This window comes from Stegostoma tigrinum, chromosome 4 (assembly GCF_030684315.1).
Source record: "Stegostoma tigrinum isolate sSteTig4 chromosome 4, sSteTig4.hap1, whole genome shotgun sequence".
In the NCBI taxonomy this organism is placed as follows: Eukaryota; Metazoa; Chordata; class Chondrichthyes; order Orectolobiformes; family Stegostomatidae; genus Stegostoma; species Stegostoma tigrinum.
In genome coordinates, this window is record NC_081357.1 from 130,828,197 (window position 1) to 130,850,522 (window position 22,326).

At 41.8% G+C, this 22,326-nt stretch overlaps 1 protein-coding gene across 12 annotated transcripts in view; it reads right to left on the reverse strand.

Annotated features, from left to right (window-relative positions):
- dtnba (dystrobrevin, beta a) overlaps positions 1 to 22,326 on the reverse strand; it is a 537,031-nt gene that overhangs the window by 493,963 nt on the left and 20,742 nt on the right. The gene's annotated exons all lie outside the window — the stretch shown is intronic.

The window sequence follows — 22,326 nt, forward strand, 5'->3', positions numbered from 1 at the left end:
TGCAGTTTGAAAGAGAGAAGGCAAAATCGGATGTAATGGTGTTTCAGTTAAATAAAGGTAATTACAAGGGCATGAAAGAGGAATTGACGAAAATCGACTGGAAGCAGAGCCTAGCGGAGAAGACAGTAGAGCAACAACGGCAGGAGTTTCTGGCTGTAATTGAGGACACAGTACAGAGGTTCATCCCAAAGAAAAGAAAGATTATCCGGGGTGGGATTAGACAGCCATGGCTGTCAAAGGAAGTCAGGAAATATATCAAAGAAAAAGAGACAGCCTATAAAGTGGCCAAGAGCACTTGGAAATCAGAAGATTGGGAAGGCTAAAAGAACAAACAGAGGATAACAAAGAGAGAAATAAGGAAAGAGAGGATCAAATATGAATGTAGGCTAGCTAGTAATATTAGAAATGATAGTAAAGGTTTCTTTCAATACATAAGAAACAATCGTGAGGCAAAAGTAGACAGTGGGCTGCTCCAAATTGATGCTGGAAGGCTAGTGGTGAGAGATAAGGAAACAGCTGAAGAGCTTAATAAGTACTTTGCGTCAGTCTTCACAGTGGAAGACATGAGCAGTATGCCAACAGTTAGGGAGAGTCAGGGGGCAGAGTTGAGAATGGTAGGCATTACAAAAGAGAAAGTGCTAGAAAAACTAAAAGGTCTAAAAATTGATAAATCTCCTGGCCCCAATGGGCTACATCCTAGAGTTCTGAGGGAGGTGGCTGAGGAAATAGCAGAGGCTTTGGTTGTGATTTTTCAAAAGTCACTGGAGTCAGGGAAAGTCCCAGATGATTGGAAAATTGTAACCCCCTTGTTTAAGAAAGGATCAAGGCAAAAGATGGAAAATTATAGGCCAATTAGCTTAACCTCAGTTGTTGGTAAAATTCTAGAATCCATTGTTAAGGATGAGATTTCTAAATTCTTGGAAGTGCAGGGTCAGGTTAGAACAAGTCAGCATGGATTTAGTAAGGGGAGGTCATGCCTGACAAACCTGTTAGAATTCTTTGAAGAGGTAACAAGTATGTTAGACCAGCGAAACCCAGTGGATGTAGTCTATCTAGACTTCCAAAAGGTCTTTGATAAGGTGCCTCACGGGAGCCTGGTGAGTAAGGTGAGGGCCAATGGTGTTCGAGGTGAACTACTGGCTTGGATTGAGGATTGGCTGTCTGACAGAAGGCAGAGAGTTAGGATAAAAGGCTCATTTTAGGAATGGCAACTGGTGACAAGTTGTGTCCCGCAGGGTTCAATGTTGGGGCCACAGCTGTTCACTTTATATATTAATGATCTGGATGAAGGGACTGGGGGAATTCTGGCGAAGTTTGCCGATGATACGAAGATAGGTGGACAGGCAGGTAGTACTGAGGAGGTGGGGAAGCTGCAGAAAGATTTAGACAGTTTAGGACAGTGGTCCAGTAAATGGCTGATGAAGTTCAACATGAGCAAATGTGAGGTTTTGCACTTTGCAAAAAAGAATACGGGCATGGACTATTTTCTAAACGGTGAGAAAATTCATAAAGCAGAAGTACAAAGGGATCTGGGAGTGTTGGTCCAGGATTCTCTAAAGGTTAACTTGCAAGTCGAGCCCATGATTAAGAAAGCAAATGTAACGTTGTCACTTATCTCAAGACGGTTGGAATATAAAAGCAGCGATGTGCTTCTGAGGCTTTATAAAGCTCTAGTTAGGCCCCATTTAGAATACTGTATCCAATTTTGGGCCCTACACCTCAGGAAGGACATACTGGCGCTGGAGCGTGTCCAGCGGAGATTCACATGGGTGATCCCTGGAATGGTAGGTTCAACATACGATGAACGGCTGAGGGTCCTGGGATTGTATTCATTGGAGTTTAGAATGCTGAGGGGAGATCTAATAGGAACTTACAAGATAATGTATGGCTTAGACGCTGGGAAGTTGTTTCCGTTAGGGGGGGTGACTAGGACCCGTGGGCACAGCCTTAAAATTAGAGGGGTAAATTTAAAACTGAAATGAGGAGACATTTCTTCAGCTAGAGAGTGGTGGGCCTGTGGAATTCATTGCCACGGAGTGCAGTGGAGGCCAGGACGTTAAATGTCTTCAAGGCAGAGATCAATAAATTCCTGATCTCACAAGGAATCAAGGGCTACGGGGAGAGTGCAGGGAAGTAGAGTTGAAATGCCCATCAGCCATGATTTAAATGGCGGAGTGGACTCGATGGGCCGAATGGCCTTACTTCCACTCCTATGTCTTATGGGACATTATGTTGAGGTTGTACAGAGCATTCGTGAGGCCTCTTCTGGAATACTGTGTCAAGTTCTGGTCACCCAGTTATAAGAAGGATATTACTAAGCTGGAGAGGGTTCAGAAGAGATTGACCAGGATGTTTCCGGGTATGGAAGGCTTGTGTTAAGGCTGGATAGACTGAGATTTATTTCACTGGAGTGTAGGAGGTTGAGAGGTGACCTGACAGAAGTTTATAAAATAATGAGAGGTAATGGCTAAAGAAAAAACAATGACCATCAACTGTAAGATGGAGCTTTTCAAACTCGAAGGCTCATTTTTAAAGTGAGAGGAAAGAGATTTAAAAAAGACATGCAACAATTTCTTTTACTCACAGGGTGGTTCATGTGTGCATTGAACTTCCTGAGGAAGTTGTGGATGAGGGTACAGCTTCAATGTTTAAAAGACATTTGGATGGATACATGTATAGCAAATGTTTGGAGGGATATGGGCCAGTAGCAGGCAGGTGGGACTAGTTTCGTTTAGGATTATGTTCAGCATGGACTGGTTGAACCAAAGGGTCTGTGTGTCTGTGGTATGACTCTACGCCAAAATGCTTGTGTGGCTTTAAGTTGATACAGTTTAATTGTGGAATACAGCTTAGTTGTCAGCTAGTTTTGCCACTTGCTTCAAGAATAAGTTTTCTACTGAATAAACAAGCTATTTTTGAAATTATTAAAGAAACTTGCTAAAAGTAAAGAAGGAAATATTTTGACCATTTTGAGAACTGAATGGAGTAATGGTGCTTGATTGCCAGTGAGTCTCTCCCATGATCAAAGTCAGAACACACACACATTCAGAAGTGCACACTAACATGATCACAGCAAAAGGAATCTTAAACTTGGCCAAAAGTCTGGCATGATCATTGTAAAAACCATGCCAAAATGTGCACTGCAAGAACCATAACCTGAGCGACACCGCAATGTCCTCTCATAGAATATACATTCAGTACAAAAGAAACTACTACTTTATTTCCAAAGCCTTAAGATTTCACAATTCGGTTTCATCTAAAATTGAGACTAGGACCCGCGGGCACAGCCTTAAAATTAGAGGGGGTAAATTTAAAACTGAAATGAGACGACATTTCTTCAGCCAGAGAGTGGTGCGCTTGTGGAATTCATTGTCGCAGAGTGCAGTGGAGGCCGGGACGTTGGATGCCTTCAAGGCAGAGATCGACAAATGCTTGATCTCAGAAGGAATCAAGGGCTGTGGGGAGAGTGCAGGGAAGTGGAGTTGAAATGCCCATCAGCCATGATTTAAATGGCAGAGTTGACTTGATGGGCCGAGTGGCCTTACTTCCACTCCTATGTCTTATGATCTTATGGTCTTAAAATTAACAGCAAAGTTATTCGAAAGCTTTTCAGAAATGCAATTGATTTACAATATTTCTAGATAGCCTCAAAGTAATTTGCACTCACTCAATGCAAAAGAAAACCATGATACTGGTGAGGTAATTGTGCTTATGATGCCAATCAACATGTTTTCAAAATAAAATGCCTGACAAGTTTATTACCTCTTTTTGTCTAAAGTAAGGAAAGTATGCAAATCCAACACATACCCTTTCAACTGCTGCATTCAATTAAAGTGAGCATTTGCTCCATGACAACAAAATGTGAGGCTGGATGAACACAGCAGGCCAAGCAGCATTTCAGGAGCACAAAAGCTGACGTTTCGGGCCTAGACCCTTCATCAGAGAGGGGGATGGGGTGAGGGTTCTGGAATAAATAGGGAGAGAGGGGGAGGCGGACCGAAGATGGAGAGAAAAGAAGATAGGTGGAGAGAGTATAGGTGGGGAGGTAGGGAGGGGATAGGTCAGTCCAGGGAAGATGGACAGGTCAAGGAGGTGGGATGAGGTTAGTAGGTAGATGGGGGTGCGGCTTGGGGTGGGAGGAAGGGATGGGTGAGAGGAAGAACAGGTTAGGGAGGCAGAGACAGGTTGGACTGGTTTTGGGATGCAGTGGGTGGAAGGGAAGAGCTGGGCTGGTTGTGTGGTGCAGTGGGGGGAGGGGACGAACTGGGCTGGTTTAGGGATGCAGTTGGGGAAGGGGAGATTTTGAAACTGGTCAAGTCCACATTGATACCATTAGGCTGCAGGGTTCCCAGGCGGAATATGAGTTGCTGTTCCTGCAACCTTCGGGTGGCATCATTGTGGCACTGCAGGAGGCCCATGATGGACATGTCATCTAAAGAATGGGAGGGGGAGTGGAAATGGTTTGCGACTGGGAGGTGCAGTAGTTTGTTGCGAACTGAGCGGAAGTGTTCTGCAAAGCGGTCTCCAAGCCTCCGCTTGGTTTCCCCAATGTAGAGGTAGCCACACCGGGCTTGAGGTCGGTATGACAGGTCAGCACAACATCAAGGGCCGAAGGACCTGTACTGTGCCGTAATGTTGTATGTTCTAAGTGAAGTCTGATGAAAGGGCAGAGGAGCAAAGTTTGCTTGAAATCACAAGCTTTCGATGCTCTGCCCCTTTGACAGACTTCACTTGACTAAGGGGCAATGATTCAAAAGCTTGTGGTTTCAAATAAATCTGTCGGACTATAACTGGTGTCATGTGACTTCTGACCTTCTCCATTTGGCCCATATCACATTAAACTTTTCCTGTTCATGTACTGGTCCAAATGCCTTTTAAATGTTCCGACTTAACTTGCATCTACCACTTCCTCTGATGGTTCATTCCACAAACAAACCACCCTTTGTGTAAAAAGGTTGCCCCTCAGGTCCCCTTTAAATCTTCAACAAAAACCTAAAGAACTGTAGATGCTGTAAATCTGGGACAAAAACAAAGTTGCTGGAAAAGCTCAGTAAGTCTGGCAGCATCTGTGAAGGACAAAACAGAGTTAACGCTTTGGGTCCGGTGAAAGGACCTGAAATGTTAACTCTGTTTTTACCTTCACAGATTTACTGCGCTTCTTGAGAATCTTTGTTTTTGTTCCCCTTTAAATCTTTCTCCTCTCACCTTAAAAATATGTCCCCTAGTTTTGAAACCGCCTGTCCTAGTTTGTTGAAAGTTGCTTTGCAGGTAAACTATGCCCCTCATGATTTTATAAACCTCCAAAGGTCACCCTTCAACTTTTTATGCTCCAGGGACAAAAACCCGAGACTATCCAGTCTCCCTCTATAGCTTAAACTCTCCAGTCCTAGCAACATTCTGGTAAATCTTTTCTGAGCCCTCGCTAACTCAATAACATCCTTCCTATGGCTGGGCGACCAGAACTGTACACAGTACTTCAGAAGTGGCCTCACCAATGTCCGGTACCACCTCAACATGATGTCCTAACTCCTGTGCTCATTGCTCCGACCAATGAAGGCAAGTGTGCTAAACACCTTCTTCACCATCCTGGTTACCTGTGACGCAACTTTCCAGAAACTACTGCTGCCTGAGCCGGTGAGTATTTCCAGCAATTTCTGTTTTTGGGCCAGAATATAAGATTCTTTTAACGTGCATTTTAAATATCATACAACTAATTTAGAATGCACACTTACGACATTTCCTAGCTGCACAGAGTAAACCACTTCAACGATAGAACTCCATGTTCCAGTGACACATCACTGAAACTGCCAAACAATCAGCAGTGCCAGCTTCGGACACTTCCTTTGGTCATAATTACAGAAAAGAAAGAGTGATTTTATGTGATTGCCTTGTTGGAGTATATGGCAGTTTCTGAAGCACTGATAAAAATGCACAAGATAAACAAGTTTTATTCCACTGAAAATCAATGAAGTCAGTTTTATCTCCCTGGTAACTACCAAGTCATGCTTAGTAGGGTACATGAAAAATAAGTGCTTAAAATAATGACAAATTGTACACTAAGTGGTAATCAATTAATTTACATGTAACAAGTCTTTGTAAAAACATAGCCATGGGATAATGTCGCCTGCTGCAAATGCTGATCAGTGATTTAGAGTCTTACTCTGTATTCAACAATGGCTTACTTCTCTTTCATTTTAAAATTTGTTGCAGTGGATTTTTTACTGCCCCCCAGAATTTTTGCAGAAGAAAAGCTTTGCATAAAAATGTCACATGACTGCACAGCTCACCCATTCATCCACTGTTCTTTGGAATAAAACATGTCTTGTGTTTTACTGCCCTTCATTCCAATGACTTGAACACGACTATTTCAAACCAAAGTCTTGGGACACTCAATTTTCTGCCAATTTCCCATACTCGACTGGAGAAAATATGACCCTGCCTTTATAGAACATAGAACATAGAACAGTACAGCACAGAACAGGCCCTTCAGCCCACAATGTTGTGCCGACCATTGATCCTCATGGATGCACCCTCAAATTTCTGTGACCATATGCATGTCCAGCAGTCTCTTAAATGACCCCAATGACCTTGCTTCCACAACTGCTGCTGGCAACGCATTCCATGCTCTCACAACTCTCTGCGTAAAGAACCTGCCTCTGACATCCCCTCTATACTTTCCACCAACCAGCTTAAAACTATGACCCCTCGTGCTAGCCATTTCTGCCCTGGGAAATAGTCTCTGGCTATCGACTCTATCTATGCCTCTCATTATCTTGTATACCTCAATTAGGTCCCCTCTCCTCCTCCTTTTCTCCAATGAAAAGAGACCGAGCTCAGTCAACCTCTCTTCATAAGATAAGCCCTCCAGTCCAGGCAGCATCCTGGTAAACCTCCTCTGAACCCTCTCCAAAGCATCCACATCTTTCCTATAATAGGGCGCCCAGAACTGGACGCAGTATTCCAAGTGCGGTCTAACCAAAGTTTTATAGAGCTGCAACAAGATCTCACGACTCTTAAACTCAATCCCCCTGTTAATGAAAGCCAAAACACCATATGCTTTCTTAACAACCCTGTCCACTTGGGTGGCCATTTTAAGGGATCTATGTATCTGCACACCAAGATCCCTCTGTTCCTCCACGCTGCCAAGAATCCTATCCTTAATCCTGTACTCAGCTTTCAAATTCGACCTTCCAAAATGCATCACCTCGCATTTATCCAGGTTGAACTCCATCTGCCACCTCTCAGCCCATCTCTGCATCCTGTCAATGTCCCGCTGCAGCCTACAACAGCCCTCTACACTGTCAACGACACCTCCGACCTTTGTGTCGTCTGCAAACTTGCTGACCCATCCTTCAATTCCCTCGTCCAAGTCATTAATAAAAATTACAAACAGTAGAGGCCCAAGGACAGAGCCCTGTGGAACCCCACTCACCACTGACTTCCAGGCAGAATATTTTCCTTCTACTACCACTCGCTGTCTTCTGTTGGCCAGCCAATTCTGTATCCAAGCAGCTAAGTTCCCCTGTATCCCATTCCTCCTGACCTTCTGAATGAGCCTTCCATGGGGAACCTTATCAAATGCCTTACTGAAGTCCATATACACCACATCCACAGCTTGACCCTCATCAACCTTACTAGTCACATCCTCAAAAAACTCGATAAGGTTTGTAAGGCATGACCTACCCCTCACAAAGCCGTGTTGACTGTATTTGATCAAGCCATGCTCTTCCAGATGGTCATAAATCTTATCCCTCAGAATCCTTTCTAACACCTTGCAGACGACAGACGTGAGACTTACCGGTCTATAATTGCCGGGGATTTCCCTATTTCCTTTCTTGAAGAGAGGAATTACATTTGCCTCTCTCCAGTCCTCAGGTACGACTCCAGTGGAGAGCGAGGATGCAAAGATCTTCGCAAGTGGCGAAGCAATTGCATTTCTCGCTTCCCAAAGCAGCCGAGGACAAATCTGATCCGGGCCTGGCGACTTGTCAATCTTAATGTTTGACAAAATTTTCAGTACATCAGCTTCCTCTATCTCTATCCATTCCAGCATGCACACCTGCTCTTCAAAGGTTTCATTCACTACACAGGTCGTTTCTTTCGTAAAGACAGAAGCAAAAAACTCATTTAGGGCTTCCCCTACCTCCTCAGGCTCCACACACAAGTTCCCTATGCTATCCCTGATCGGCCCTACTCTTTCTTTGACCATTCTCTTATTCCTCACGTAAGTGTAAAATGCCTTTGTGTTTTCCCGGATTCCTTCTGCCAAGCCTTTCTCGTGCCCCCTCCTGGCTCTCCTCAGACCATTTTTGAGCTCCTTCCTTGCCTGCATGTAATCCTCTCTAGCTGAACTTGACCCTAGCTTCCTCCACCTTATGTAAGCTACCTTCTTCCTTTTCACTAGAAGCTCCACCGCTCTCGTCATCCAAGGTTCCTTTATCTTACCCCGTCTTGCCTGTCTCAGAGGGACATATTTACTCATCACTCCCAACAACTGTTCCTTAAACCATCTCCACATGTCTATAGTTCCCTTACCATGGAACAACTGCTCCCAGTCCATGCTTCCTAACTCGTGTCTAATCGCATCATAGTTTCCTCTTCCCCAATTAAATATCCTCCCATTCTGCCTAATCCTCTCCTTCTCCATAGCTATGTAGAATGAGAGAGTGTTATGGTCACTATCACCAAAATGCTCTCCCACCACAAGATCTGATACCTGCCCCGGCTCGTTTCCGAGCACCAAGTCTAGAATGGCCTCTCCCCTCGTCGGCCTGTCAACGTACTGCGTTAGGAAACCCTCCTGAACACACCTTACAAAAACAGCTCCATTCAAATCTTCGGCTCGAAGGAGGTTCCAATCAATATTAGGAAAGTTAAAGTCACCCATTACAACAACCCTACTGCGTCCACACTTTTCCAAAATCTGTCGACCTATGCTTTCTACAATCTCCCTGCTGCTATTGGGGGGCCTGTAGTAAACCCCTAACGAGGTGACTACTCCCTTGCTGTTCCTAATTTCCACCCATACTGACTCAGTAGGCAGATCTTCCTCGACAATGGAAGCTTCTGTAGCTGTGATACCCTCTCTGATTAGTAGTGCTACACCCCCTCCTCTTTTTGCCCCCTCCCTATTCTTTTTAAATGTTCTAAACCCTGGAATATCCAGCAACCATTCCAGCCCATGGTAATGATATTATAGCCCATTTATAATATCAGCCCAATTCATAGCACGGCTCTCTCTGCTGATTAGCCTGCAACTTTTCGACAATGCTGTAAAATGCTGGTCTCTACAAGAGAGGAGATCATTAAATGTCAGGTGTACAGTATTCATGCTGCCATCACTGAACAGGAAAATCACATTCTGCAGACAGAAAGGACAGCGTTTGGTTTCACTGTATTTGGATGTCCTTATTATAGCGGCAAGAAACAGAGTCATGCAGATAATGTCAAAAGAGAGATCCTGCATTCAGTCTTCACTCATCCCCAAACCAGCCACCCCTCTCCACAAAGGGCAGGCCAAGAAGGCAATCACTTGAGGCGTACAACTGCAACAGGGGGTACTGTCTCCTGAGTTTCTAACATTCCTGTAAGTGAGCCCATACTTTTTATTCAGATATGTATTGTACCATCCCATGTTGAAGCACATTCAATCCCCAGCATGTTGGACCACTCAGAATGCACACAGCTCTTTTGACATTCTGAGATAAACTGGGCGCATCAATTTTAATGTGGACAAAAAAATCCAAAACACAAGCCGTTTAAATAATGTTATTTTCCATTCACTAATAATTAGGCAACTTTCTTCTCACTATTTAATTTTATTCCAAATTATCCCCATGTTCTTCCACTAAAATTAACTCAAAATGAAAGTGAAATCATTTTACATTTAAACAAAATTATGGATTCACCATCAGACTGCCTTTTGCATCAGAAGCAAGGATAGTCAGTGATGGACAGAAGACCCTAACATAGCCAGTGGTACTAAGTGATGTGGGCCAAAGGCAGGCATATGGAGTTAGCAACAGAACAGACACGATCTTCTTGAATGGTGGAACAGGCTTGAGGGGCTGAATGGCTTCCTCCTGTTTTCTATATCTATATCCCATGAACAAATTTGATTTTAAAATCTTCCCCAATTAGTGTCTACTTACAGATAAACACAATGAGTTTGAGGAGAGGTGCGAAATGATAGTGGTAGGCATGCCTTATGCCAGAGTTCACGTTTCAAAATCTTTGCTTTTTAGTTTCAAAAACTGAAGTTTAAATGCAAACATAGTGTTTAAAAAGCCCTAGTAAAGATCACAGACTTAAGAGAATTGCCATTCAGTAGTGGCTTGTGCTGGCTGGATAAAGTTCAAAGTAGAAGCTTGAGAATCATTAAATTTCAGATGGTCTTCCATACGTGACATCTGCATTTATTCCAATAAAAAGAGATATTGTTTACACAAGTTGCCCAGAATTAAAGGGAGGTTTGGAATTAAAACGTAACTTTCTAGCTCAATTGGTTAATTGATTATTTGTGTTTCTTCCTGAAATGTCAATTAGCCTAACTGAATAGCAACAGTACACGTGGAGAAATGTTGGCCATCCTGTTATCTAACGTAAAAAATAACCATTGGGAAGATGATGTGTTAAAAATCACTGACTGCTACAGCTCTGTCCCCACTCCCTTATGGACACACAGCTCCGCAAACACACTGAAAACTGAATTGCAGGAATGATCTGATTGATTCATTTTTATCCAGCTGGGATGTGGTGACAGGTAGTGGGAAACGGGAGTGAATCACAACTATAATTTCTAACAGTTTACAGCTCTGCAAGAAAGAACCTGGAAACTTGCAGTTGGCAGTTAACGTTAGGGAAGAAGGATGCCAAAATATGTTAGGGAAATACAGAAACCCTTCACACTATTAATGAAAAACAACTACTCTCCTTATCGTTCCATATGTCATCATTTGTTTGGTTGGAAGAAGGAAAGAAAGAAAGCAAGCAGAATCCATCTGGTTAATCAGGTTAATTTCTCCACCTGCCTAATGGTACACTCCTGGTCCAGGTGAGATTATTCTCAAAAATCTCTTCACTCATTTGAAACAGAAGCAGCGACGATCTTAACCAACTCACCAACTAATAATCAGAGATAGCAGGAACTGCAGATGCTGCAGAATCTGAGATAACAAGGTGTAGAAATTTCTGAAGAAGGGTCTAGGTCTGAAACGTCAGCTTTCCTGCTCCTCTGCTGCTGCTTGGCCTGCTGTGTTCATCCAGCTCTATATCTTGTTAACTAAAAATCAGAGGTGTCCACAGAAAGAAAGATAGATCTTACCTTGAACACTTCAGAAAATAAAAAAGTCTCCAGAAGAGGAAGGTGGAGAGAGACAAAGAGAGAGTGAGACAGTGACAGAGCCAGGGCCAGAGCCAGGGCCAGAGCGATCTGGAAACTGGTAGTGGTCTGCTGTACAGTAGCAGTTTTTCAGTTATAACATTACAGTTGATTCTACAAAACCAGAAACGCGGAAATTTCTCTCTCCCAAAATCTGCGACACTGTGGAAATCTTTCTTTAGGAGGAAATATCAAATATTGAATGGCAAAACCACTGTAGCTTCAGCAACAAGCCCAAACTGTACACCCCAGAAACTTGCTGTGACATCCTGACTATAAGCATTTTCTGATATTTATTCTTATTTTAATTTTGATATCTAAGTTCTTGTTATAACTTTATCTCTATCGCTAAGGAAGCCCCAGCAATAACCTGTAATAAACTAACCTTTTAACTGTTTAACTAGACGCTTACCTGCAATCATTACCAGTGTCGGTAGTGGAGGGAGTGGGTGTTAATGAATGTGGTGCCAATTAAGCAGGCAAGCTTCTTGAGTGTCGTTGGGGCTGCACCCATCCAGGCAAGTGGGGAGTATTCCATCACACTCCTGACTTGTGCCTTGTGCCTTGTGGATGCTGGACAGCCTCTGGGGGAGTCAGGAGGTGAGTTACTCACCGCAGTATTCCTATCCTCTGACCTGCTCTTGTAGCCACTGTGTTTATGTGGTGAATCCAGTTGAGTTATTAGGCGCAGGGCCATCTTGACATTTATGAAGTACTCAGATAGTACTTGAAGTGTATTCACCTACAGATGAAGAGCTGGAAATGACATGAATCTGGACTGTCAATTGACAGGGATACAATCTGACAAACGGCCTCTTTCTGCGCTATAGATTTTTTGGTTCTATGAAGAGAAGGCTGTTTTATCAACCATGCCTACTCTGGCACATTGAAATAGCCATCACAACAGCATGACCCCATGGTTCTGAGACAGTTTACTTCCACAACACTCATATTACAATTGCAGTATCAATAAAATAATCTCCACAAAAGATTAGCTCTTAAGTTGATCATTAAACACAAGAAAAGTAGCTGAAGTGAACCTTCAATGAACCTTCAATCCAATCCTTTCCAGACTGTCCTTTCACTGACATGACAGAACTGGGATCAAATTCTGTGAAATGGAGTCAGTGCTTAATACAGCTTCATATTTTTAGCTGTGCTTCGACATTTTATCTATTTACCATGGCAACAAGATTGAACCAGACTTACATCCCCCAGAAATTAATATCCGCCCTCCAGATACTGAAATGGAATATTGAAAGCTTGGCTTTGTTACTGAAAACCTGACTGGCCTTACAGTTTTATAAATATTACATAAACAAGGACAGCAAGATTCAGAAATCATACTGAAGCTGATGACTTTACGCGATAAATGGCACTTTTGTTTTATCTTTATAGACCTAAGTAAATTTTAGCATGAGTAGAGTTAGAGGAGTTATCCACAGTCTGAATATATCAAATACCAGCAGCTCTATTTTACTTATCACACTTAAAACTGTCAAACAACTTGGCTCTTTATGACCACTGCTCAGATGCTTCTTGTGGGGAAATTAACACGAATGTGCACATTCTCTGCTTAGAGCCTGTTACAAGTTTCTCCAGAATGACTGATTCTTATTTAGTACCCTTCAGGAATATCAGCCTGTCTGTAAATAACAAAATAAAACAACAGGAAATAATCATCAGCCATTTCCCAACTTTTTTTAAAACTCTAACTGTTGATTAGTTTTAATCTGACAGACTGACAAAGTTTGATTGAACAACGCAACTTCATTGCAATGCACGAGGCCTTGTGGACCTTTATTAAAATAATTCAAAACCATGTCCACTGTCCTACCCACTATCTCATCACTTTATATCTTCCTCTGCTTCAACTGTTTGGTCAATTTTCCCATTGAAGGGTTGACGATCTCAACCTCAACTACATTTTGTGGGCAAGTATATGACATTTTTGAAAGTTAACAACCTGACTCCTCACTCTCAATGGCTATTGTAAACTTTCTCAGACTTCAAGAAGATAGAGGATGCAGGCTTGTGCTACATATTTTTCCATCAATATCCTTCATATTGTTGAAACTTCAAGTCTCCTGTGAGAACAGTTTCCAGTGGAACAGAGAAAGGCTAAAGTCTCGAGTCTCTCCTTCACTGGAAACAATTTGAGCATAACATGCTGTCAGTTCACTGCTGCCCATTTTGTGAAACACCATCCGAAACAACTTTCTACTTTGATGTCTTCAAGACGACAAGGTGCCCAAAATATTAACTTTGGCTTAAGCAAAATTTGTTCACATTTGTTCAAATAACCCAAGCAATCCCAGCAAAGGTTCTCTTCTTGCCACATTCTAAACTGTGAAGTCCTCCTCCTCGGCAACTACTAGTGCATGTCCTCTTGCGCAGTGCCTGGGCAGGAACTTCTAGACAGCTGTGTGGTTGTTCAAAAAAAAATCTGCGGGAACTTTGCTCTCAAGTCGTTCAAGCTCTTTATCCAATCTTCAATCTCAATAAGTTCATTGTCATGGTGGCTCAGTGGTTAGCACTGCTGCCTCATAGCACCAGGAACCTGGGTTCAATTCCACCCTCAGGCGACTGTGTGCAATTTGCACATTCTCCTCATGTCTGCGTGGGTTTCCTCTGGGTGTTCCACTTTCCTCCCACAGTCCAAAGATGTGCAGGTTAGGTGGATTGGCCATGCCAAATTGCCCGTAGTGTTCAGGGGTCAGTAAATTCAATGGGTTAGCTTTGGGAAATGTAGGATTACACGGAAAGGATAGGTAGGGTAGGAAAGCGTCTGTGTGGGATGCTCTTCGGAGGGGCAGTACGGATTTATTGGGCTGAATGGCCTGTTTCCACACTGTAGGGATTGTACAATCAGCTGCAGTTCAACAGCAATATGCCACAGAGAGAAGCCGGCAATTCAGTACAACAAACAGGTGACACACAGCAAAGGTCAAAGTTGAGAAAACCCTGCCGATAGCTTTCCTGTTTCTCCATCCTACTCAGGCCTCATGTGCAGACCCTACTTTCTACACTTGATCATTAACAGGTCTGTCTTCAGCTGTCAGACTCTGCGTTACTCCCTTCCTAAACATCTGCTACTTCAGCTTTCTCTTCTCACATTCCATCTCTGACCAAGCTTTATTGTCTTTTTGTGGACAGGGCTGACAATTTCTTGTTTGACTAAACTTTGAGAAATGTAATTCGTGAAATAACATTTCAGCAAAAATGCCAACAGGAGAAAATAGTGAGCAAGAGATGGTAGGAACTGCCGATGCCGGAGAATCTGAGATGACAAGGTGTAGAGCTGGATGAACACAACAGGCCAGGCAGTATCAGAGGAGCAGGAAGGCTGACGTTTAGAGAAGGGTCTAGGTCCAAAATGTCAGTTTTCCTGCTCCTCTGACGCTGTTTGGCCTGCTGTGTTCATCCAGCTCCATACTGTATTATCTCAGATTAGTGGAAAAGCCTGGCTGACAAAGACTCATGGGAAAACACTTTGTACATTTGTTTTAGAACAATGAATCTAATAATACCTCTTTGAATTCTCGCTCCAAGAACACTCATACACCGCAATACATTTTACATCAACAGATGCTGCCAAAGCACCAAGTTTAGCTCATCTAATGCTGCAACAGGCTGGGCTGAACATGCACCACTTACTTTCCACCTATGGTAACAAATGATGCAGAACAAAGCTCTGTCAATTTTACTTAATGTGGCATGATTCTGAAATAAAATCACGTAATGATGGATTAATTAGTGCATATCTGACTGAATTGTACTTTAGTCCCTTAAGACAGTATTCGTTTGAAAGAAGGTGATGTGAACAGAATGAAATATTTGGAGTTATGCAAAGGGCGATTCATTCCCTGTGGGCTGTAAGTACTGGTCTTAACTGGAGATGACTTCCTCCTTGTAGTGCTTATGCTGGTTTATGTAGTGCAGCACCTGACAAATCCGACATAACAAGGCAATGTTTCTTCAGCTCACTTAAATTATCAGACACTTGATAAAGGGGCTGTGCTCTGAAAACTTGCATGATTCCAAATAAACCTGTTGGATCACCACCTGGTGTCGTGTAACTTCTGACTTTATATTGTACAGTTAACAAAAAGGTTCCTTCACTGACGTGTGCCTTCAATTTCACGTAAGATTAATTGGCTCAAACAAGGCTCTCTTCCGGCCCTAGATCTTTTTTGTCTCCTGGTATGGTTGGCATTTTGTACGTTTTTACACAGCCCAAGTAAAGTTGTGCTGCAATGTAAAGAACAGCATCAGAACTAACATTTAAATATGCTTATGACATCTGACTGTCGATGTAGAGTATGTCAAGCTTCTCAAAATCGAGAAGCTAAAATAATGGCCGGGAACAGCACCCAGAATAAGGAGAGGAGGTGGACAACCCTGGCCCAGTTTCAACAATTTCTAACGCCATTTTGTCAGATGTGGGGTTTAAAATTGGGGCCCCAAGTCACAAAGCCTGGCTTTGAAAGAATTACATGCATTGTGTCTGCAGTTGCTTTGGTTGTTCAGTGTTGTGTAATTCCGCCCATAATAGAAACAAAGTGGGGTCAATAACACTAGTCGCCTCTAGCAAATTCTGCAGAAATGCTCCTCCAAATATAGCACAAGTTGGAATACATAATTCACTCACTTACTTGCAACTACAGCAAGACCTCAGTTGCTTCATATGCTACCCGTCTGGTCTTAAAGTGAGCAAGAATAGTCAATAAGGTCCAATTGATTATAATAACTCTCTTGTCTTTTTCACACAACACCAGCTGGATCACGATCAGCAAAATAATCAGTTCAGAACAGACTGTTCTCCCTGCCTCCTGGGCCATGACAATATAGCTGCCTTATTTGCAAAATGACTAAAGCACTTCTGGGGAGCTTATAATTTCAGTTTTTTTTAATGAAAATATATCCCATGATCACAATCAAAAATATGCTTTTGTCTAACAACTTAGTGGAGGCAAAACATAAAGATCTTTATCCTTATCTTCCGCGCTCAGTCCCCTGTGCGCTCACTCACACACACACAAACACACAATGCCATTGCACAAGGATTTTTTTTCTCTTTTGCAGTAGTCAAAAATTTCGGTTAATCTTTGCTTCCACCTAAATTGCAATTATTTGCTCCAGATGGGCAACTGCAATTCATGTTCCATCATGTTTTCACTGATTGTCTCTTAGCTGGTTCAACCATCCAACTGTCCTTTAGGTAAGAGAGCTTCACACATGCCTGGGATATTTACAATGGCAGAGCACCCTGTCATACATAAAATGCGAAACTTTGAGTGAATAATTGAGGGTGAGAATTGCTGCTTTATAAATATAGGAACTAAGCAAAACTAACCAATTCTGCAGACAGTCTAATTGATCTGAGTAATTATAATACCAGATTTAACATGTCAATGGTCTACCTTCTGTCCAGCATCTAAATGGTCCCCTCTTCAAATCAAGGTCCCCTACTTCACTCCAGAGACAAGTCAAACTCTCATTTGATGTGCGAACTGTCAACTGAATTTACATTTTTTTAAACCTTACATTTCCTGGATGAAATCAAACTAAATATATAATTTAAAAAGTGCTGAAATTGAAATGGAAACCTAACATGAAACATTAAGCATAGAATTTTAAACAGGACAATGTATCTGCCGGTTGCTAAAATACTCCAAAGGAGATTGTTTTTGTCATCAACTCACTCTTCTATCATAAAAGAACTAAAAAAAATTCTAGTCTTAACCTCTGTGTTAGGTACTGTCACATGATTTATAACCATGGCAACACAGCAGTTAAAAATTCAACACATTATAAATAGCTTTTTTGATTTTTCTCTTTGGTGTTCTAATGAAAACAAAAATCATCAGTGCCAATCACCCATTGTTGTTCATAAATATATATGTATGTTAACTAAATTCATAAACTAATGTTTTCATTTCTTTCATGTTTTTACAGTAATTTATTTTCAGAAGAAAATACATTTAGAATTCCACATGATCATAAAGGTTAGGAACAGGAGCAGGCTAATCTGAATTTAACCGCAAATCTGCATTCCTGCCTTCTCTTGAAAACTTTTTGCCCTCTTGCTAAACAAGAATCCACTGCCTTAAAAACATTCAATGACTCTGCTTCCCAGAGTGTTCCTAAAAAAGTGTTCCAAAGACTCATGAGGTAAATCTGGGTCATAAGTTTTAAATGTATGATTCGTGAATTCTACACAGTGATCGTAGATCCAAATCCTCCTGTGAGAAGAAATATCCTCCTCATGTCAAATCAGTCCAGATTCAGTTTCGCCAGTGCCCTGTAAAACTGCAATGTAATCTCCTTAATTCTGTATTCAATTCCCCTTATTCAATTCAATTCATTCTCATAATTAATTGTTGCACCTGCACATTAATCGTGTGTGACGTATGATAGAAGAGTCCCAGATCCCTCTGCATCTTAGAGCTCTGCATCTCTCACCATTCAGATATTATGCTTCTTTTTTTATTGTTCCTGCCAAAATGGACATGGCCCCTCTTTACCATTTTTCTCCATCTAGTAACATCTTTGCCAATGTTCAACCTGTGTAATTTTGCAGCTCCTTATGTCCTCTTCACAAATTACTTTATCTGACTTTGTGTTGTGGTAACTATGGCAACCATATCCTCAGTTCCTTCACATGTCATTTATAAAAACTGTAAACAATTGAGCTTCCAGCACCAAAAACTTGCGTACACATCACTGTTTGCATCTTGCCCAGCTGTAAAAGACACACTTAAACCAACTGTGTCTTCCATTAACCTGCAAATATTTTGTGCCAACATACTACCATCTACACCATTAGCCTCTTGTTTTGCGATAACCTTGGATGTGATCCTTTATTAGCTGTCTACTGCAAATTTAACACCAATACATCACTCATTCCTCTCGTCAGAAAGCTCCAATATACAGATCAAACATGATTTCCCTTTCACAAAATCATGCTGACGCTATTGATTCTCTTGAATTTATCCAAGTGCCCTGCTGTAACTTCTCTAAAATACCTTCCAACCTTTTCCCTCTGACAGGAAAAGGTAAGCTAACTGATCTGTAATTTCCAACTTTCTGTCTCCCTTCCTTTTTGGAAATAAAAGTTACATTCACTATCTTCCAATCTAATTGAACATTCCCTGAATCAAGAAAGTATCAGAAAGTTAAAACCAATGCTTAAACTATTTCACTCGTCACTTCTTTTTCAGATCACTGTGCGAAGTCTGCTAGGACCCTGATACTTATTAGCCTGCAGCTCTAACAAATTACCCTGGACCATGTTTGATAATTGAGATTCTCCCCAAGTTCCTCCTCCCTCCCATTTCCTGATTTGTTGTGTATCCTCTACAATGAAAACTGATGTAAAACATGTTCAAATTACCCTGCTGTTTCTTTACTTTTGAGTATCAATTTGCTGGGCCCAAAGCATGTTTTGTTAACTCTTGAAATATTTGTAGAAACTTTTACTGTGGTTTTATATTTTGAGGTAGCCCTCTCTGGTACTCTAAATTTCCTGTTTATTAATTTATTGGTCCTTCTTTCCTTTCTTTTATACCTAGTCCAATCTCCTGACCTACAAATTGTCTTTGCATAATTATGTTTTTGCTCCAAGTCTGATGTTGTCTAACATTTCTAGACAATCACAGGTGGTGGGCTCATTCTTTAGAAGTTTTCTTACTCATTGGAATGCATCTATTCTGTGTATTCTGAAATGTTCCCCTTAAATGCCAGCTACTGCATCTCTATTGGCTTGTCCTTTAATTTCAATCAGCTCTGTTTGTGCACTCAGAATTTACCCTCTTTAAAATTTTCCAAAAAATATATAATTTCCAAGTCACGCTTCCTGTCCTTAAACTGAATTCCAAATACAATGACATTGTAGTCATTAACGTCTAGGGATGCATTCACAGTAAGAATCTAGAATCTTAAAGTACTAATTTGGCCCATCGATTCTGCGCCACCAAAACTACACTAAATCTACACTTTCCCACTCTTGGCCCATGACTTTTAAAGTTATCACATTTTAACTGCTTATTCAAGTATTTTTTAAAGATTGTGCGGTTTCTTACTAGGCAGTGTGTTCCAGACCCTCACCACCATTTGGGTTGAAACAGCTTTCGTCAAATCTCTTGAAACCTCATACCATTCATCTTACGAATGTCCTCCTTTGTTATTGGCCATTCAGCTAAGGGGAACAGCTGTTTTCTATTCACCCTGTCCGCATCCCTAATAATTGTATACACCCCTGTCAGGTCCCTCCTCAGCCTTCTCTACCCCAAAGTAAACAACCAGAGTTTATCCAGCTTCCTTCATCAATGAAATGCTCCAACCTAGTCAACATCCTGGTGAATCTCCTCTGCACCCTCTCCAGTGCAATCACATCCTTCCTATACTACATGTGACCTGAACTGCACATAGTACCTCAGCTGGGACCAAACCAAAGTTCAGTACAGCTGAAACATTCTCTCTCACGCTCTCATAATCTATGCCTCAACTGATAAGCGCAAGTGTCACGTATGCCGTCTTAATGACTCTATTAGCCTGACATGCCACCTTCATTGTCTGTGGACAAGCATCCCAAGATCCCTCTGTTCTTCTGAGCTTCCCAGTGTCCTGCCATCATTGAGGTCTCCCTTATCTTGTTGCTTCATCCACAGTGCATCACCTTACAGTAGAATTTCATTGTTGCCATTTTGGCCATCTGACCAATCCATTTATATCCTCCTGTAACCTTACACTGCACATTGGCCTCCACTCACACAAACAACCTTAGACCACCACCCCTGTATCTCGCAACTAAGACAGTTTTGGATCCAACTTACCAAGTTATCCTTCATCCCATGTGCTTTTACCTTCATCATCAGTGTCCCATGTGGGACCTCATCAAAGGCCTTATTGAAATCCACATCAACTGCTCGGCGCTCCTCGAAAAATTCAACCAGATGTTATACGCATGCCTTCCCTCTGACAGCAGGTCCAGTACACCCTGCTCTCTGGCCACTTACAGAATGTGCTGTTCCTAGGAACTATCTAGAAATCTATGAACTCATCTAGACTAACAGTGCCCAAATGACTTTTCCAGTCTACATTTTACGATTGTCTAGATGACGATCTCCCATGATTATCATTGTCTTCTGACAAGCTCTCATTATTTCCTCGGTAATGCTCCATCCTACCATGTGGCTACTGCTAGTGGCCCTGTATACCGCTCTCGCAAGTTCCTTCTTACTTTCATCTTCTCCAATTATTGCAAAGTGTTCCCACATCTTGGTACCTTAACTTTGATCATCCTTCTCTATTGTGCTAATACTATCACTAGCTCACTGAGCTACATTCACCTCTACTTTATGTTCCTAGTTCCTATCATTCCCAAATTTCTTTTACCCATTCAGATTCAGGTTTCAGTCCAGGTCACCCTGCAGCAATGTCTCTGCAATGCTTACCAAATCATTCTGATTTCTATTTGCACTCTCAGTTCAGACATTAAGAATCATTTCCATATTATTAAATTGCTCACAGGGGAGAAATTTCATTGGTTTAACATACATTATGCTAGTCTTTGCAAAGTAAAATTTGATATACCATAATAATTGTTTATTTTAAGTTTTAATCAACTTATTGGCACACCGTAATGCTAAACCCAGGTCCACCAATCATGAACTAAGATGCGTTCTGATCAGTATTGGATTTAATGTTAATCCACCCAGCCAAACAGAGCTGGAAAACACACCTTAGTGACAGAGATTCATAATTGCATCTTGTCTCTATTAAGGTTTGAACAAAAGGCCTTCCACATTATTCTATTATCTGAAGAGGCAGTTGAAGGACCTCTCTCACACTCGAAAATAAAAGATTATAAGAAAACTCTCATTGTTTACAGGCATGCACAGTGTCTTTCTCCACTGCAGTCCTCTTTCATCTAAAAGATTATTTTCATCGATGCTCCACTGAATATTCCAGTTCTTCCAAAACTAGAAACATACCAGAGAGTGGTGGGCTTGTGGAATTCATTGCCGCAGAGTGCAGTGGAGGCCGGGATGTTGGATGCCTTCAAGGCAGAGATCGACAAATTCTTGATCTCAAAAGGAATCAAGGGCTACAGGGAGAGTGCAGGGAAGTGGTGTTGAAATGCCCATCAGCCATGATTTAAATGGCGGAGTGGACTTGATGGGCCGAATGGCCTCACTTCCACTCCTCTGTCTTATGGTCTTATGGTCTTATACCATCATATATATTCTCCCTACAGACCCGCTGAGTTGGAAACAAGGCTGTTCGTCCCCACTCCTGCTCTATTCTGCTCCTTTCTTTGGATCTGAATTATGCTTTTCTGTTTTTTAACCTCAATGTGTTTTCCCCTCCTTAAACTTTGGCTTTTTGAGATTCAAGTTTGTTCTCACCAACTATTCTTCTTGATTTACACATCTTAACATTGGTAGTTTTCTACACTATAGGCTCTAGCCCTCAAGATTTCAGAAGAAATGCATGAGTAAAAATCAAAAGTCTCCAAATAGAAGAAATTTTCTGAAAATTCATTGTCTTGTCAAAACAAATTACCAGAAAACTAGACAGCTGATCACTTGCGATCTCCATTACTTTGTGGAAACTACTCCTGGCCCTGTTATCTCAACAGTCTCTTGCAGACCTTGGATTTTTGTACATACTCATTCAGGGATGTGGACAGCACTGCGATAGGGTCAGCATTTACAGCATATCCCTAACTGCCATCAAGAGGAGGACGGTGAGCTGTCCTCTAGTACCACTGGAGTTCATTTGGTTTTGGTGCGAGGGAGATAAGGTTCCAGGATTTTGACTCAATGACAGTGAAGGAACAGCAATATATTTCCAAGTCGAGATGAACTGTGGCTTTATAAAAATGAACTGATTGGGGGGTGGGGGTGTTCCCAAGTACCTGCTGCCTTTGTCTTTCAAGA